At 33.8% G+C, this 18,605-nt stretch overlaps 1 pseudogene; it reads right to left on the bottom strand.

The window, feature by feature from the left end:
* Positions 1–5,164: 5,164 nt before the first annotated feature.
* Positions 5,165–18,296, bottom strand: LOC122139337 (annotated as a pseudogene).
* Positions 18,297–18,605: the final 309 nt, after the last annotated feature.

Here is an 18,605-nt window from a genome sequence, read left to right as displayed (position 1 = left end):
ACAAATTAGCTGATAACTTCATTTTTTAATTAAATGTAGCTAAAATAAATGTTTGCAACCACTTACCTTAAACAATTTAAGTATAATTTTTTTTCAGTGTAGATATATCATATTATCTTAATATACACAAACTAAATATATATTATATAGATATAATAGATATATCTATCATATATGTATGTATGTCTGATCCCATTTGGCTGCTGAATGCTATAATAAAAAAAAAATAGCAAATACTAAACTACAATCCCTCCAAATAAATTTACATTTAAGCGAAGACGATAGACTGATCATACATACATTGGGGAAATATTTTAAAACTATATTAATTTGCATATTTTATCATAAGAAGTTTTTTCTTTGATTTAAATTTTTCGTTCACTAGACTTTTTTTTCCAAATATTTAGCACGTGGTTAAAACAGTGTTCATTGCACATATTAAATTACTCAATTATGAAAACAGCATATACATATAAATGATAAGATTTTTTCACGTTATATATATTGGATAACATAAAATTGGTTTCGTTTTGCCTTTTTTCTGTGCTTAGTTGTGTTTTCACATGAACAAAAACAATAGATTACCCAATCAGAAGGAGTTATTTTGGGCTTTGTGGCAAGTTTTTTTAAACAACAATCCTAATATGTGATGTGAAGGCAAAACAAACATATTCTTTAAAAGGGGGGGGGGGGGGGGGGGGGGGGGGAACAAGTACGATATAAAGGTGATGAAACTTAGTCATTCAAGCATGCGGTTTATTTCCTCACACAATAGTTCCTGCCCTGGAGGCTCAGGGCTGGATGGTTGCTAGGCCAACTGTTGGTGTGGTGCGGGTTTGCTACGGAAGCTGTAATTTTGGTGAGTTGAAGAAGGGACGCTGTGCTAAATATCACGGAGACGAATTTGCAGCTCTTTAAATTCACAAAAGCAAAGATTAACTGAGGAGCTAAAAAAACAAAAGTTCATTGATTTACACCCTATAAGACTATGGGGAAAAAAATCGCAAAAAAAACAAGATGTCATAAAAACCCCCTTTTGGGAGTTGATTTCATAAAGCAGATGGAGCCGCTGTCCACATTATTCATTCAAAACTCATAAAACATGAATATGACAAAATACTTTTTTCAGATTTGACTTTTTTATTTGTAAAGATCTGATGAAGATATTTTATTTTTGGGAATAATTTAAATATAAAAAAAAATTATTTAATTACAAAAATATTTTTAAAAAAATATTATAAAATTTAAATTTTTTTTTTTTTTCTATTTTTTTTTTTTTTTTAAATTTTGATTTTTTTTTTAAACTCTAAAACCCCATTTGTCTACAATTATATATTAAAAACATTTTTTTAAACATTTAAAATGACTTTTCAAACAAATAATTAACGAAATGTTTTTTCTCCCCCAAATTTTAAAAAATATTAAAAAAATTTTTACTAGACATACAAAACGGGTTCCCATTTCAATTGTCATTTTAAAATATTTGACATATCAAATAATTACATAATTTGAAATAAATATATAAAAAACAATTAATTTATAATAACAATAAAAATAATAAAAAAGAAAATAATTGGGTTTTTTTAAAAAACATTTTAAATTTTATTGCATTACATTTTATAATAACAATAAAAAATTATATATTATGCCTAAAATGTGTTTTAAATCCTGTTTAAAAAGGTTTGTATGATTGTAGTCTCTATAATAAAATATTTAATATTTAAACTAACATATTGATTTTATTTTGTATACATAATAAAATACACAGTAAAAAATAAAATTTAAAAAAATATATATAAAAAAAATTTAATTTATAACAATAATAATATAATAAAATGATAATTGTACAGAACTTAAAAATAATATTTTTTATATTTTATTGTATTACATTTTATTATAATAATTATATATATATATATTATAAAATATACTTTAATTTTATATACAGTCAAACCAAAATTTATTCAGACACCTTCAGCATTTCTCACATAATCATTTGCTATAGTTTAGAACAAACGGTAATAAAATTGACGAGAATCAAGAGAAACTGGTCAGGACAAAATCCTTCAGCTCCATCAAACTTATCAAGCAACGCTTCATTTTGTTCAGTCTGTGGTGTAAAAGTTCACATTAGCGACAAAGAAAAAAACTGTATGAAGTCAAAGTGTCTGAATCATTTTAGGTCCCAAATTTGTATCATTTTTACTATTAGTCCACTGTATGAAGAATTGTTGGGTATAATATGTCACAGTTTACTTAATTTTGCTATCCTCACTAGTTAAAAAAAAAAAAAACTTCACAAAATGATATCTGGTGTCTGAATAATTTCTGGTGTGCTGAAGTGTTAAAATGTTACTCATAATCGAGTGTCAGATACACACATCCGGACAGAACCATCTTAAGGAAATCAACATCCTTTTATTCAATACTACCAATATATAGATGCAATTGCATATCTTTGGCGAAACAATACATTTTATATAACATTTTATTAACAGAGGTTAGAGTACAAAAAACGAGGGGTTTGGGGTGGTTCAGTAGGGCGCAGACAGGGAAACAAGCTCGTACTCGAGAGGTCATGAAGATCAGGTTTATTACATCATTCACACACTCCACGGTCTGCCAGAAGACCGTAACGATTCGTTCACTAACATCTTAGTTTCACAGGGAATGAAGAAGCAGTGCATCATGGGACGGCGAGCGCAGGCGGTCAAGTGCACTGCAGATAAACAACGGCAGTTTACGTAAAAACTCAATTTCAGAAATGCAGTTCAATACTGGGTCTTGGCAGTTTTAAGTTAATAGTCAAATACTTCTATGCACCTGATGAAAAAAAAAAAGAAATAATGAAGCAGGATTAGTAAAGCAGTCTGGGCAGTGGTGAAGTATTTCTTGGATATTTTTGAAACCAGAGAAACAAACCCAGAAGGTTGTGTAGACAGATGTGGGTTTCTGGACGGGCATTGTGGGAGGGCAAAGTGGATTGTGGTGTTGTGGCACAGGTCATGATGTGCGTCCTGTTGCTCGGGGGTCTGTTTTAGAAGCACACCCTCCTGATTCACATTACACGGACGGAGGTGGTCTCAATGAGTAGAAAAATCTACAAAAACACGTGCGACCAAGCTGAACTCCTGCTCGCAGCACAGTATCCTGTCGTAAGGACCGTAACATACAGCATGTGAAAGTCAAGTAAGTCATAGTTAAAAACATCTGGACGTCATGGCAGCGTGTCAGGAGCTAGCGATCAGCGTTTGTAATAGTGTGGCCTAAGTCAGGTTAGTGTCTCATTAAAACTTTAGGGGTTACATTTCACCCCAAAATAATCAATATCAATAAAATTCATAATATTGATAACTAAAATTTAAATTATTTAAATTTTATTAAGTGCCATTTTCCCCAGAATTCAGTCATTTGAAGGGGAATGTTTTCACATTAGATTAATTTAAATTATTTAAATTTTATTAAGTGCCATTTTCCCCAGAATCCAGTCATTTGAAGGGGAAAATGGCGCAAATTCTCCGGAAACTTCGCGGCAATCAGGGTTAAAAAAAAAAATCTGCCAGCTTCATTGTCTGTTATGCAAAATGTTATAAAGTTATTATCTTCTTTTCATTTTGAGGTGAAATCTTGAGCTTTTCGTTAGTGGTTGATCATGAATCTCTACATCTACAGCCCCACAGTCTCGAGTTCCTCAAGCTTTGAATCGGTTTAAATCACGTGTTGATCTTAAAGTCTGCTAATGTGTTAAAACACGCAACGACAAAAGGGACACCGAAAAACACACGACACACACATAAAATATATACCCAAGAGAATGGTAGAGCACACGGCTTTTCGTTTTTTTGTTTGCATAGGCTCTGAAACAGAGGGAATCATTTTTTAGCACACGGAAAACTGAGATGATGGGAAAAACGGGATCATTCAGACTGGTTCCAGGTGGGGTTGTGTTTATGAATCCTCCGCTGTGTGGTTGGGGAATCGGGATTCAGGTGGATATTCAAGATTAGGCTTGTGATTCAGTCATGCACTTTTTTTACTTTTTAAACGTTAAAGGCTCATGGTGTAAATCTCATAAAATATTTTCAGGTCATATTTCACTCCAAAAAAATAAATAAATAAAAAATAAAAATAAATTATATACATATATATATATATATATATATATTATATATAATATATTCTTATGAATAATACACTTGATTAAAACTTTAGTCTTTTTAGTACCGTATAACTATTTTTTTTATTATTAGTATTTGGGTTTTTATTTTTGGCATTAACATTTTCCGTGACAACTAGGATTTATAAAAGTTTTTATAAAAAAAAATGTGGATTTAAAAATGTAAATATAAATGTACTAATTTTGCAGATTTATAAATGTTATCAAATTTATATTGACATATTGGATATTAATTTATAAATAGTATTTTTAGAGAATTTGATGTGCCAAGAAAAAGAAAGTAACATTGATATGCTGCCAAGAAAAAGAAAATGCAATTAAAAAAATATATATATTACAATAATGACAACTGACGGTGAGCAAGAGACAAACGAGAAAAAAATGAAGCCTATTTTAGTACTGTTATTATTATTATTATTATTAATTTATTTTCATATATGCAAAAAACTTATGGTAGCAAATATTGTGTTGTTTTTCGTGCCAATACTATCTCAAATCTGTAAAAGCATACTAGGAAAAAAATATTACATTATTAATAAGTATCACAGCATGGTAACATCTGAAGTGCTACCAAAAAAAAAAAAAAAAACATTTATTACAGTATTAATGATTATTGAGAAAAATGAGAATTTTGAAGAAAATGTCCTTAATGCAAATAAATAATTTATTATAATAATCAATTAATTATAATAATTTTAACGCAAAAATATAATTTATTTTTCTTTATTTTGATTCTGGAGTGAAGTGTGACCTGTTTACATGAGCTTTACCCCATAAACATCACCAAACACCACTGACGGATCCTTAAAGAAAGATGGTTTCTGCACACAACCCAACACAAATCCAGCACCTCTGATGACGAGAACGAATGCCTGATGAGAATTATTGCATTCTTTGTTCTGTACTTCAAAAAAAAAAAGCGCAGGGAATCTTGACGTAATTCTATAAAACGACGAGGGGTTAGTGCTTCAACAACACAGACATGCACTCGCTCTCTGTATAAATGCACAGACTCACTTGGAAGAGTAGGACACTCACTTAAAGAGGAAGCATGCAAACGTTAAGAGAAAAACCCAATTTCTCCCCATCCTGAAGCACAACAACCTGCGTTTCTCAGTATGGCTTCGTTCACCTCCGCGTGAGGGTTGCTATTGCCGTGGTTTGAGTCAGGGGGGGAATTCTCTCGTATAAAAACACAAAAAAACAAGAGAGAAGGTTTCAGTGATGTGAAAAACGAGGAGGCACAGTCGCTGTTACACAGTCCAGGGGTTAAAATGTCACTTCATTTCCGCTGCTTTTCCGGCTTTTTACTCTTGGCCGTTCGCTTCGAGAGATCCAAGCCGGACCGGATCCCAGCCAGGTGCAAGAGAGAGCCGGCCGCCTCCTTCAACTCCTCGTCCAGCTCCGGTTTGGACCCCGGACGGGCCCGTTAACCGAAGAGGGCACTTGAGGGTGAGCGAAGGCAAACGCGGGTTCCTTTTCTTCCTCCGAACCTCGCGTTTGTGGAAGCCCCGCCGGTGCGGGGGCCCTGGCCCGAGTCACACCCGGGGCCTCGCCCAGGAGGACACCCAGGATAAAGGGGGACGAGGAAGAGCGAAGACGAGCAGCGCTGGAAGGACGAGCTGCTGTAGTTGTGGTCCTGCTTCGGGTCGCTGCTCACCAGCACTGAATCCGGGCGTGAGAGGTCTATGGGGCTGTCCGGGTCACCTGAGCACCAAACAACAACACATTCATAATTAGGGATGGGTGCTACGGGCTTAAAAATATATCACCATAAGATAACAATATCAATGACGATTATTCAGGAAATCTTATGCATCCACGAAGACAGGTGTTTGGAAACTCAACTCCGATCCGTTTAACCCCTAATATGTGACAGATCAGAGCAGAAATGATTTTAAATTTACTTATTTAACATGAAATTGTCAAATTGCTACTCCATATTAATCGCATACAATGAAAATACTGAATAATAGAACAATCATTAACACGCAAAAAAATAACCGAGTGTCAAAAATATTTTAAAAATCCTGTTTTTTTAGGAAAAGTTACAAAAAAGTGTTGGGGAGCATTAGTGAGTACACGCATAATATGATGACTGTTTAATTCATACTGGGAAACCAGAGGGCCGCCTTGCGCAGAAACTCCACATATGCATCACTGAAATAATAGCACTGAGGACGCTCCAGGAATCCCTAATATGCAAAAAGGTATCCATTTTCGCTGTACCAATAAAACGCAGAAGAAAATTTTTAATCGGAAAACTTGAAGACAATCATTAGAAAATATATTTTGTGTTCAAGCAATCGGGGTTTTTTAAGGGAAAGTATAACGAATGCTAATAAACACAGTTTTTATCACTGTATTTAATCAAAAAATGTTAGATTTCTGCCCCCTTTTGGGGTACAAACCAGCTGATCACAAAATTTTGTTGTGAAGGGTTAAAAGGAGAAAAATACGTCAGTAAAATTTTTCTTGGGTGCACAAAATTTTAAACAGGCCATCACCAAAAAACCTTTTTCGCACATGTCACACATTTATTCAAGGGTCAGATTTTTTTTTTTTTACTCACAGCCCTAACCAAAAAAGTTTCCCAAATTTTAGAGGAAGCCCCCATTTTTCAAAAACTCCTCCTCAATTTCACGCTGCCTTCCGCCATTCGCACACAAAAAAATGTCAACAAATAGGGTTATCGTTTTTATTTTGGGAAACTATATCCAAACATATTGCCAAACCCTAATAAACTTTGTGAAATTAAGGGAAGAAGTAGGGGTGTCAAAAAATTTTTTGAAATTCGTTGAATTTAAAAATAAAAATCCAATTTGAACCAAAAAATTCTTCGAATTTTAGGGGTTTCCTTAGGCACCTCTATTAGTGGCCCCCACGAGCGAGACGATGTAAGTTTGGTTGCTTTTTAATTTGTTTAGTTTAGCCTATCCAGTTGAAACTCCCCAGTGGACATGCAGCGAGTGCACGTGTGCAGGTTATTTAGAAATATTGAACAGGACGGGAAGACCACCTCGATGTCAAGGCGCTGATGTTGGGTTTACTGTATTTCGGACCCCCACCACCCCGCCGCCCGCAGGATCGCGCCGCAGGTGCGGCACGGCACACGGCGCAACCAACCGAGACAACATTACGGTCTACAGCGCGATGCATGGGCGCTCTATGCGGCTCCGATCGTGTTATTTACAAACCGGCAGTTTGTAATCTGCCGCAATAGTATTTTCTTTTGGGGATTTGTTTGAGTCAGCTTTCTCAGTTCTTAAGTTAATATTGTAGGTTAACAGGTTCAGTTGTTTTCAGTTAATTCTGGCTGGTCAGCGTCAGCTGTTTTCAGGGGGGTGCTACGGAGCCCTGAGCAGCATAGAGCGCCCTCGTCGCGGTCTGTAGACTGGTGATGTTTCTCTGGTTTCATTCTCTTAGTGTCATGTCAAATTAATTAATTTTGATAAATAAGTCGCAACCTGACTATAAGTCAGCTAGGACATAGGCCAAACTATGAAAAAAAAGTACGCCGGACCCTTATAGCCGGAAAGACGGCTGTGGATCCCGTGTGCCACTACAAGTCGATGGCCTCTAACCAGAAGCGAAAACCAAGCCCGTTCACAGAACGCATATTTTGGGACATTGTCCTTGACAGGTTTCATGGAGGTTTAGGCCAGTTATACAACTTTTTCATGTAATTTTGCTATCTCTGAAAGTGTCAATTTGTAAAAACTGCCCGTTATGAAACGATCATAATTTGCAAGTACATTTATCTGCCAGTCTTAATGAAGCACTGTCTTATGATGGCTTATTCTGTCCGGGTGATTCACGGCTAATTTAGCGGTAGCGAACTACAGTGACATGCTTAACGAGCGATAAAAGATGTGTGGAAAGGAAACTGCAATGGTTGCTACTACTACCAGCAAGAGGGTTTTTGTGACTACGCATGACATATTTGCAAAACCATCTCCATAAATAATGATTTGCAAATGTTGCCTTTCTGAATGAACCTGAACTAAACGCGATCGCATCCGTCCTGGCACGCATCGTGACACTCGGTTTGTTTGTAACATCAGTCTCACAGATACAGATTTCCGACTGGCACAAGCATCACCATTATAGAGGCACATACATGAGCGTATTGAGAACAACAGAACAGATAGGTATAGATAGAATAGAATAAATGGAATGTTAAGAACGTGTAGAGTGTTATGGTAGGTTACGAATGTTTGACAGATACAGTGGATTAGAATGCTCAATAGATACAACGATAGAATGTTTGATAGATACAACAATAAAAATGTTCAATAAAGACAGCGGATTTAGTAACTGAGATACAGTGATACAACTTGATACAAAAAATATGATAAAGCAATAAAAATACAGATATACAAAGCTAAAAAAATACAAAAATAGAACAACAAATAAACTACAAATATAGAAACAACGAATAAAACATCTAAGACAAAGTTATACAACGGTTTGAACTACTTTTGAAATATGACTTTGCTAGATATGCTGTGTAGGGACTGTTTGATAGATACATTAGATACAACTATAAAACTTCTGGTAGATAAAACAGAACATTTGATAGATACAATATTCGATAGATACAATGATATAATAATGTTCGATAGATATAGCGGTAGATAAACAACAGAACATTCTAGAGATACAGTGATAGAACGTTTGACAGATTCAGCAATAGAACGTTAGATACAAAAATACAACGTTAGAAACAATGGTACAATGTTAGATACAACAATATTAGATACAACAATGAAATGAAAAACAAAAATATAAAAAGAGATAAAATAACAAACATAACAAAAGAATGATAGATAGATAGATAGATAGATAGATAGATAGATAGATAGATAGATAGATAGATAGATGGATGAATAACAGAACCAGTAGAATGGGACAGACAATTAATGAAGATAGATTGGGGTCTTCTCTTACATGGGGTCACTATGATGTCCAGGGGCCGAGTGTTGTTTAACGAGAATCATAGCAGTGGCAGGGCCTCAATGTCCGACGCTGTAAAAGGAATAAAGCACCAACAGCGGTCAGAGCACTGCTCAATGTCAGAGTGCTGTGTGTGTGTGTGTGTGTTTATGGGGGAAATCAAGGGACTGGAGTTTCTCTGTTTCCACGCAACCCTTCAGAACGTTTGAATTATTCATTACCAACCAGACAGAGGAGAGAGTGAACACAACTGACGCCATACTCCAGGAGACGGCGAAAGAGAAAGAAAACGCTTGATGAGGATAAATAATGAAACCAGTCCAGCCTTCATGAGGACAAAAATCACAGGGTTCACATACTTTGTGACCAATGAGTTTCCATACTTTTGAAAGATGACAAATGGGTATAACTTCTAATAATTAAAAATAAATACATTTAAAAAAAGAAAGAAAATAAAACAAAAATAATAAAATGAATATAAACATAAAATAAAAATAAATGCATAAATAAAAAATATATAAAAATTATTCCACGGGAACATGGAAATGTTGAACAGTGGAGAGCTGCGATCATGAGAAATCACTAAAAATCACGTGGGTGTGGTGTGTAAAACTGGTTTCCTAAACTCACAGGAAGTGTCCTCAATGACTCAAATGACAGTCCATTTAACCAGACTTAATTGCTTTCAAGCACACTGGAACATGCATGCTTTCATTTGCTCTGTGACTCACAAGATTTCAGATTGGCACTTGTTTTGACAGACATTCAACTTTAAAAACAGAGATGCATAACCTAAAACATAAAGCAGGACCATGAATCAAGACACTAAGTACGACTTAAAAGCCAAACTAAAACAGAACTACACACAGAGAGACAGACGGTAAAACATAAAGCAGGACCATGAATCAAGTCACTTAGGATGACTTGAGAGCCAAACGACAACAGAACTACCTTTTCAGAGGAAATGTGTGGAACAGGGCCGGTTTGCATGCGTCAAACATCAGCTAATGCATCTCTATTAGTCTGTACTCTAGTAAATGTGTGTGTGTTACCTGGGTGGGGAAGCAGGGGGCGTGCAGAAGGAGTGGGTCGAGGGAAAGTGCTGTTTCTTCAGGGCTTGGATCAGATTGGGTCTGTATTCAGGGTCCACACACCACAGAGAGCCTTTCCCATTAACCTTGAAGAAACACATCGACACACACAGTTAGATCAGCAAGCTAGGACAGAAGATGACTTCAGCAAATCAAAAGTAAACAAACACTCATTTAGCAGACATTTTTATCTAATGTGACTTAACACACACTTGGGTCACGGTGACTGAAACAACTGCTCAGGTCGCTTGTTGATTGCTTCCAAAAAAAAACAAATTTACAGAAGTTTTCCAGGGTTGTGGCATCAAATCAAATCATAAAAAAAACTATCTGTTCTGCTTAAAACCTCCCAAAACATCCCATCATTTCATAATGAAGAATATTAATAATAATATTTTTTTTATTGTATTTATTTAAAACACCTTGCTCCGTGTCTTGCGTAGGCTAACCGAGGCGCTTGTTATAGCACTTATATAATAACTGCTCTTTTGTGTACTACAAACTACAAAACCGGATGAAATTTGGTGTGAGGATCTCGCTTGCTCAAAGTGGTCTTAATGTGATCATCTAAGCATGTGATTGGCAATACAAGACCCTGCCTGGGAGTTTACGAGCAGTGGTTTAAAGCGGCCGATAAACATCAGAACATGGCTGTAAATGGATAAAGGGTTAGTTATGACAGGATTTGATCCATGAGCTCTCATAATTACTGTATCTGGTAATTATTATTGCACTGAATGGATGGATTTTGCTGGGAGTCAAGAGTGATAAAGGTAGAATAACCCAGATCAAGATTAATGCTATTAAGCTGTAACATCTATGAGAAAAGATGCTGGTAAAGATCATCCATTGCCAAGCAGCAAAATACAACATAAGGACAGGACAGGTCAGATTTATACCTCAAAATCAAAGAAAAAAATATTAGAAATTATAGTACAAAAAAAAAAAATGAAGCTCACTTTTTGGACTATTAAAGTTTTTTTTTGTTTTTTTTTTTGCATAATAACATTTATTGCAGTTAATGACAATTGAATACACTCTTCCAGAATTTGTCATATTCTAAAATCTAAAATATAATTACCACAAAAAAAAAACATATTAAATACAATAAGTATAATAATAATTTTTAAACTAAATATTACAATATTACAGAAAAAATAAAATGCTTCTGTTGAATTGCATTAGTTTATTCAGATTTTAATTTAAAAAATCAATGCATTGCAGTTTTTTTTTTTTACAGAAAAGCACAAAAATATGTTCATAAAACAATATATAATAATATTTATTATAAAACAAATTCATTATAATATTATTTGTAGTATACAAAATTAAAAGCATTGTGATAGTATTTGTTCTTAAATATCACTGCCATAAAAATATGTACATAATTAAACAATGTAAAATAATAAATTACAAATTAATATAATGTTAATAAATAATAAATGTAGAAATAATTTGTTTATAATATTGATAATAATAATAACAACATTAATAATAGTATCAGCAGTATTTGTTCTTGTGAAATCTAAAAATCTACCACAAAAATATATACATAATAATCATATAATGCATCATTAATAATAATCACCATCATCATATATTTACAATTTAATTTTATATATATTTTTAATTTTGTTATAATTTATATTTGTAATATTAATAATAATAATAATAATAATACAGAATGCTTTGTGATAGTACTTGTTGCATTATAATTTTGTTATTTTTTATACACTTATTAAAGTATTACAGTAATGAGAAAACATTTTCACTAATGAGAATTTGTAGACGAGGTACTTAATTGCCACAAAAAACATGAGACTATCCAAAAGATCTTAATGCTCACGAAAAACACAACATTTACTCTGTGCAACATAATGTATATAAATGTACAGAGAGAGAGAGAAACACAGAGGAGTAGGCAGGAGGAGGAGGAGGCCTATAACCTTGACTCAGATTACCAGCCTGCTCATAAACAGGAAGGAGGAAACGTTGTCATGGCAACCGAAACCAGGCAGTGTCATGTGAAACCAGCTTTGTGTCTGTGTCTGACGGATGGGCTCTCGCTTGACCTCACGGCTTCACCAGAAGATCATTCACACATCCTGACATGACACTCACACGTACAGTCAGACAGAGAAAAATAATCATATGTTGGCCTAATGCTTAGTGCATAATAAGCTGTGGTGCTCAAGCAAAGCCGACACAAGTTTAAACCCAGCTCGCAACCTTTCTAGTACCTTTCTTTAAGTGGACCAAAAAGAATGTTCCCAGCAAGAGTGAATAAATCATAACAGGTGCCCACAGTCACATACAAATGTTATGTTAAATATCATACAAAGCAAAACGTTAAGAAAAGGAAGTTTGTTGAGTTGAAAATGATGTTGTAAAAACAACAGATCTAGTGTTGATAATAAAACAAAGCATTGCTTTTAATCATTTGAATTCTTGATAAATTAATCAGTTTTTTTAGCTTTTAGCACAATGACATCACATTCATCTCATTAGCAAAAATGGTCTACAATTATTTTCTCGTTACTGCAATAGTTATGCATTTTTAATTATTTGTGAAAATACTGCAACAATATATTTTTAGTAAAAATCTCAATAAATTAAGGCAATTAAAATTAAGGTGCAATTATTTATTTATATTTTGTTTTGCAGTAATGAGATGGCACTAAAAATAGTTAACTATTCGATTCCATAAAATGTTCTAGATAATATTTTAATATTTTTAGCTTGACAGCACATTCATCTCATTAGCAAAATTGTCTATTATATTTTCTCATCACTGTAATAGTTATGTATTTTTTAATTTTCTGTGAAACAAAACACTCCAAATTTGTTTTTTTTTCAGTTAAAAACTGAAAGTCAGGTAATTAAAATTAAGGTAAATTTATTAATTTACTTAAAATATTTTTGTTTTTGTTTTGCAGTAATGAGAATGAGACAGCACTAAAAATAAACTATTTGAATTCATGATAAAATGTAATGTAGCTTACAGTTTTTATATATTTTGTTGAAAATTTGATTAAATTCAGGCCAATAATTTTTTTTAGATCAATTTATTTATTTATTTTTATTTTGTTTTGCAGTTATGAGGATGAAAAGCACTAAAAAGAACTAAATTATCTGAATTTATAATAAAATGTAGGATATTTTAATCATGTCTTTTTAGATTTTGCCACAATTTTTCAACTATTTTTATAATATCACAGAATATTTTTTTTCCCCCATATAGAATAAAATGTGTCTTAACATATTATACCTTTTTATTGAGTAAGGGGATGTTCGCAGGTGAAAACCCTCATATTTTGGGAGGATCCATTAAAAAGTTTTGAAACCCCTGAAAACATCCACTAAAAACACTTGCACTAAAAATCACAGAAAAAGCAGTCGATTAAAGCTGACAGTGAAGAGAACGGATCCTGCATTACTAGAGACACGCAGATACAGACACTCGCTTTGATATCTTGTGTCATCAGACATGTTACACTTCCAAAATTAGTGTTTAGGCCACTGTAACACTTCCATGTTCTGCATCTGTCTCTATAAGATCCTGCGGTCTTTTTCAGGAAGTATGAGTGTGTGTGTGTGTCCTTGTCTTCGCTCACTGTGTCCTCCAGCAGTGAGTGTGTGTGTGTGTGTGTGTGTGTTGTGTGTAATAAGTTTGTGTGTGTGTGTTGTGTGTGTGTGTGTGTATATAAGTGTGTGTATAGGTGTGTGTGTGTGTGGTGTGTGTGTGTGTGTATATATATAAGTGTGTGTATAGGTGTGTGTGTATAAGTGTGTGTATAGGTGTGTGTGTGTGTGTATATAAGTGTGTGTATAGGTGTGTGTGTGTGTGTGTGGTATAGGGTGTGTGTGTGTGTGTGTGTGTGTGTGTCTAAGTATGTGTGTGTGTGTGTGTGTTGTGTGTGTATAACTGCGGTGTGGTGTGTGTGTGTGTGTGTGTGTATATATAAGTGTGTGTATATGTGTGTGTGTGTGTGTGTGTGTGTATATAAGTGTGTGTATAGGTGTGTGTGTGTATATAAGTGTGTCTATAGGTGTGTGTGTGTATATAAGTGTGTGTATATATAGGTGGTGGGATGTATAGGTGTTGGTGTATATAAGTGTGTGTGTGTGTATATGTGTTTTGTTGGTGTGTGTGTGTGTGTGTGTGTGTGTAGGGTGTGTGTGTGTATATAGTGTGTGTGTGTGGTGTATAAGTGTGTGTTATAGGTGTGTGTGTGACAGGTGTGTGTGTATTATAAGGTGTGTGTGTGCGCGTGTGTGTGTATACATAGGTGCGTGTTTTTGTGTACATAATCAGGACACAACTTTGTATAATGACATTGTATGACACAGGTCTTACACGGAGAGGTGACCTTATGAGGACATAACCCATGTCCCCATTTTCAAAACGCTTATAAACCATACAGAATGAGTTTTTTGAGAAAGTAAAAATGCACAAAGTTTCCTGTAAGGGGTAGGGTTAGGTGTAGGGTTGGTGTGTGTGTATAGGTGTGTGTATATAAGTGTGTGTATGTGTGTTTTTATAAGTGTGTGTATAGGTGTGTGTATATAAGTGTGTGTGTTGTGTGTGTGTGTGGTGTGTGTGTGTGTGTGTGTTGTTGTGTGTGTGTGTGTGTGTGTTTTTTATAAGGGTGTTTTATAGGTGTGTGTGTGTATGTGTGTGTGTTTTTATAAATGTGTGTGTGTGTGTGTGTGTGTATATAAGTGTGTGTATAGGTGTGTGTGTGTTTGTATATATAAGTGTGTGTATATGTGTGTGTGTGTGTATATAAGTGTGTGTGTGTGTGTAGGATCGCTGGGCTGCGATACGCTGCTGTGGGAGTGTGTTTGCTCTCAGGAAGGAGCCGTGACCTTGACTGGATCCCACCTCTTTATCTCAGCGGATGGAGAAAAATCATCGCCAAAACCCCACCGTCACACCATACGCTCGCTACAACCACTGCACCACGGTCACGACTGAGACTACAGACCAGAGCTATCTTAGCATCCGTAACACAGCTATATTAAATTCAGATTTTAAATCAGTTTAGATTTTTTTATTTTTTTCAGTCAAAGTCTTTGTCACATTTTTAGTTTTTTGTCTATATAATGTTTATTAATTTTCATGATTCATTATTGAAATTTTAGTTTGAATCATTTTAATACTTCAGCTTAAACTAAATGAAAATTAGAAATGTTGCCTTTGCATCAAACTGAAATAAAACATTTTTATTTTATTCTTTTTTATTTTCAATTTCATTAAGTTTTAGTTTTGTTGTGTTTTTGATTTTTATTAGTTTTGGGGGATTTTAATGTCTATATATTTTTTTTTTTTTTTTAATAAATGTATAGAGCTTCAAACTTAACAAAAATTAAACAAAAATAAAAAATTAAAATTTCTAACTGGCATCTAACTGAAATAAAAGTTTTTTGAATTCTATATTTTTTCTACATTTTAGTAATTTTTTCACTTTTAAAAGAATTCAAAATTCTTAATAATTTCTATTAAATTTTTAGTTTCAGCAATTTTAGTACTGAAACTAAATCTGAACTAATATGAAAAATGGAGAAAATGTTGTCTTGGCATCTAACTGAATTTTTGTTTTCCAATTAAATTTTAGTTAAAATATTTGTAACTTAAATTAAAATATGGCCCTGGCATCTGCCTGAAATAAAATATGTATATTTAATATTTTTCATTTTAGTTCTTTTTGTATTTTTGTTGTATGCTTTTGTCACTTTTATTAGTTTTCGTTCTTTCAATGTACATATTTATTTTAGTTTTAGTATTTTTAGCACTTCAACTTAAACTAAACAAATTAGAAATGTTGCTTTGTCATCTAATTCAAATAAAAAGTTTACGCTTTTATTTTTATATTTTATATTTTCATTTTCATTTTAGTTCTATGTTCAGTTTTCATTTTACCGGTACAAGTTTTAGTACTGATGTTTATTTTTGCCTTTTTTTATTAGTTTTTAAATGTCTAAATAATCTTTTATTTCAGTTTTAGTAATTTCACTACTTCAGCTTAAACAAATTAGAAAAGTTAAAACAGCCATCAAATTAAATTTAAGTTATAATTTTATATTTTTCCATTTTCATTTAAATTTGAGTTTTTAGTCATTTTGTCAACTTTTTTATTATTCTTCATTTTTATTCATTTTTTGTTGTATTTATTGTCTGTATGATTTATTATTTTATTTAAGTTTTAGTTAAAAAATTAGAAATGTTGAAAAGTTCTTATGTATTTATTAAAATTATATGTGAATTAAATATCATCAATTTTAATGTTTTATTTCATTTTCAGTTCAATGTTCAAGGTTATTTCAAACCAATAGTTTTGAAAATGTGGACAGAACTACACCATCAACCACAATAAGAAGAAACAAAGTCACATTGGTTTGGGGGAACTACACCATCAACCTCAGGAGAAGACATATAAAGTATTAGTTAAACAAAACTTTTTTGCCAAAGTTTGGATGAATTGTTTAAAAGTAGGTCATTACTATTGTTCAGCAGAATATATGTGACCCTGGAGCACAAAAGCAGTCTTAAGTCTCTGGGGTATATTTGTAGCAATAGCCAAAAATACATTTATATGGATCAAAATTATTGATTTTTCTATTATGCCAAAAATCATTAGGATATTAAGTAAAGATCATGTTCCATGAAGATATTTTGTAAATTTCCTACCGTAATATATCAAAACTTAATTTTTGATTAGTATATGCATTCCTAAGAATTTCATTGGACAACTTTAAAGATGACTTTCTCAATATTTTGAATTTTTTTTGTTTTTGCACCTGTTCTAGCATTCCAGATATTCAAATAGGTTGTATCCTCAGACAAATATTGTCCCTCCTAAGAAACCATACCCCCCCCCCCCCCCCTACTCAATGGAAAGATTTATTCAGCTTCTCAGATCTTTCTATTTTAAAACATTGTAACCTTATGTAATGGTTTTGTGTGGTCCCAGACTCACATATGTAATACCTAAAACATTTTTTTTAAATTTAAAAAAAAAAACAATACAAAATAAAAATTAAATATTAATTTAATTGTAAATCCCCTTTATTTGCCAAAAAATAAAATGTGTTTAAATTTCATTAATGAAAAGATAAATTGATTTATGCCTTCATTTGATAACCAAAACAAACACAGAATTTCTGAGGGGGGAAAAAAACATTTCATAAGGCTATTAAATTATAATAAAGAATAAATTAAACTTGTTTTTACTGCCCAATTCACAATAATTAGAACCTTCGCCAAAAACACAGAATTTAGTTTTTAGTAACAACAAACATAAGGTTGGCAAAAAAAAAAAAAAAAAAAAAATTAATAGGCCCCTAAACTTGTAATTTTTGTTAAACTTTTAATAAAATCGATGTTCAATCTTGTTTAGAGTATTAATCGATTTTAATTAAATTAGACAATGCTTTTTTGAGTAATACAATTTAAATTTAAACCATTAAAAATAGAGAAATAATATGTAAATGTAATCCAGAAAAACAAAAAAAAAAAAAAAAAAAAAAACGGATTTCATTTCATAGATCCCTAAATACATCTAAGTTTGCACCGCTCACCTTCCCAAGGCCCCTCTCCACCTTGCGGAAGCACTTGTTGAGGGACAGGTTGTGGCGCACCGAGTTCTTCCAGCCAGTGGGGGCACTGGAGAAGTACGGGAAGTGCTCCAGGATCCACCCGTAGAATTTCCGGCCACCGGGAGAGACTTGCTGGGCGACTGTTCGAATGGCCATTGTATATGAGCAGGGAAAGAAGGAGAACGGCGGCTTGGAATTAGAACGGAGTCTCCGGCTGCGCCGCGGTCGAGGAGATGCGGAGGCGCCGTGAGGCACGCCGTGGGTTGCCCTCGATGGCGAAGAGCGGGCTGGGGCTGGACATTGGGCCCTCGGGGGCGACCAGCGTGAAGTTCTGTGAGGCAGGTTCTCCGTGGAGCCAGTTGAGGTTGGTGAGACTCTTCGTCTCCTGAGCTGGAGCTGCGGTCCATGCTTGGTGGCCCAGACAGGCTGGCGGCGCACTCGTCCTCGGGCAGCGTCCCACAACCCGCCGCGCAAGAGAAACAGAAACAAACAAATCAACACAACCGCTTACTCATCCTTCCTAAACCCCCAACATTCCACACGATTAAATCAAATAAAATCCAATGACATATACAAAAAAAAAAAAAAAAAACAAAAAAATTCACAAAATGGTAATCAATTGGAGCGAATTGGAGCCTGTTGACATTCATTTTGAGTGCAATCCAAAAAAAAAAACAGATAAAGCCACACGTTGACAGATAACTTGATACACAAACATAAAATGATGATTGTGATAACAAGGATTTATCTGTTGACATTCATTTTGAGTGCAATCCAAAACA

The sequence above is a fragment of the Cyprinus carpio genome, chromosome B13, assembly GCF_018340385.1.
Source record: "Cyprinus carpio isolate SPL01 chromosome B13, ASM1834038v1, whole genome shotgun sequence".
Classification (NCBI taxonomy): domain Eukaryota; kingdom Metazoa; phylum Chordata; class Actinopteri; order Cypriniformes; family Cyprinidae; genus Cyprinus; species Cyprinus carpio.
This window is presented reverse-complemented; position numbering and strand designations above follow the sequence as displayed.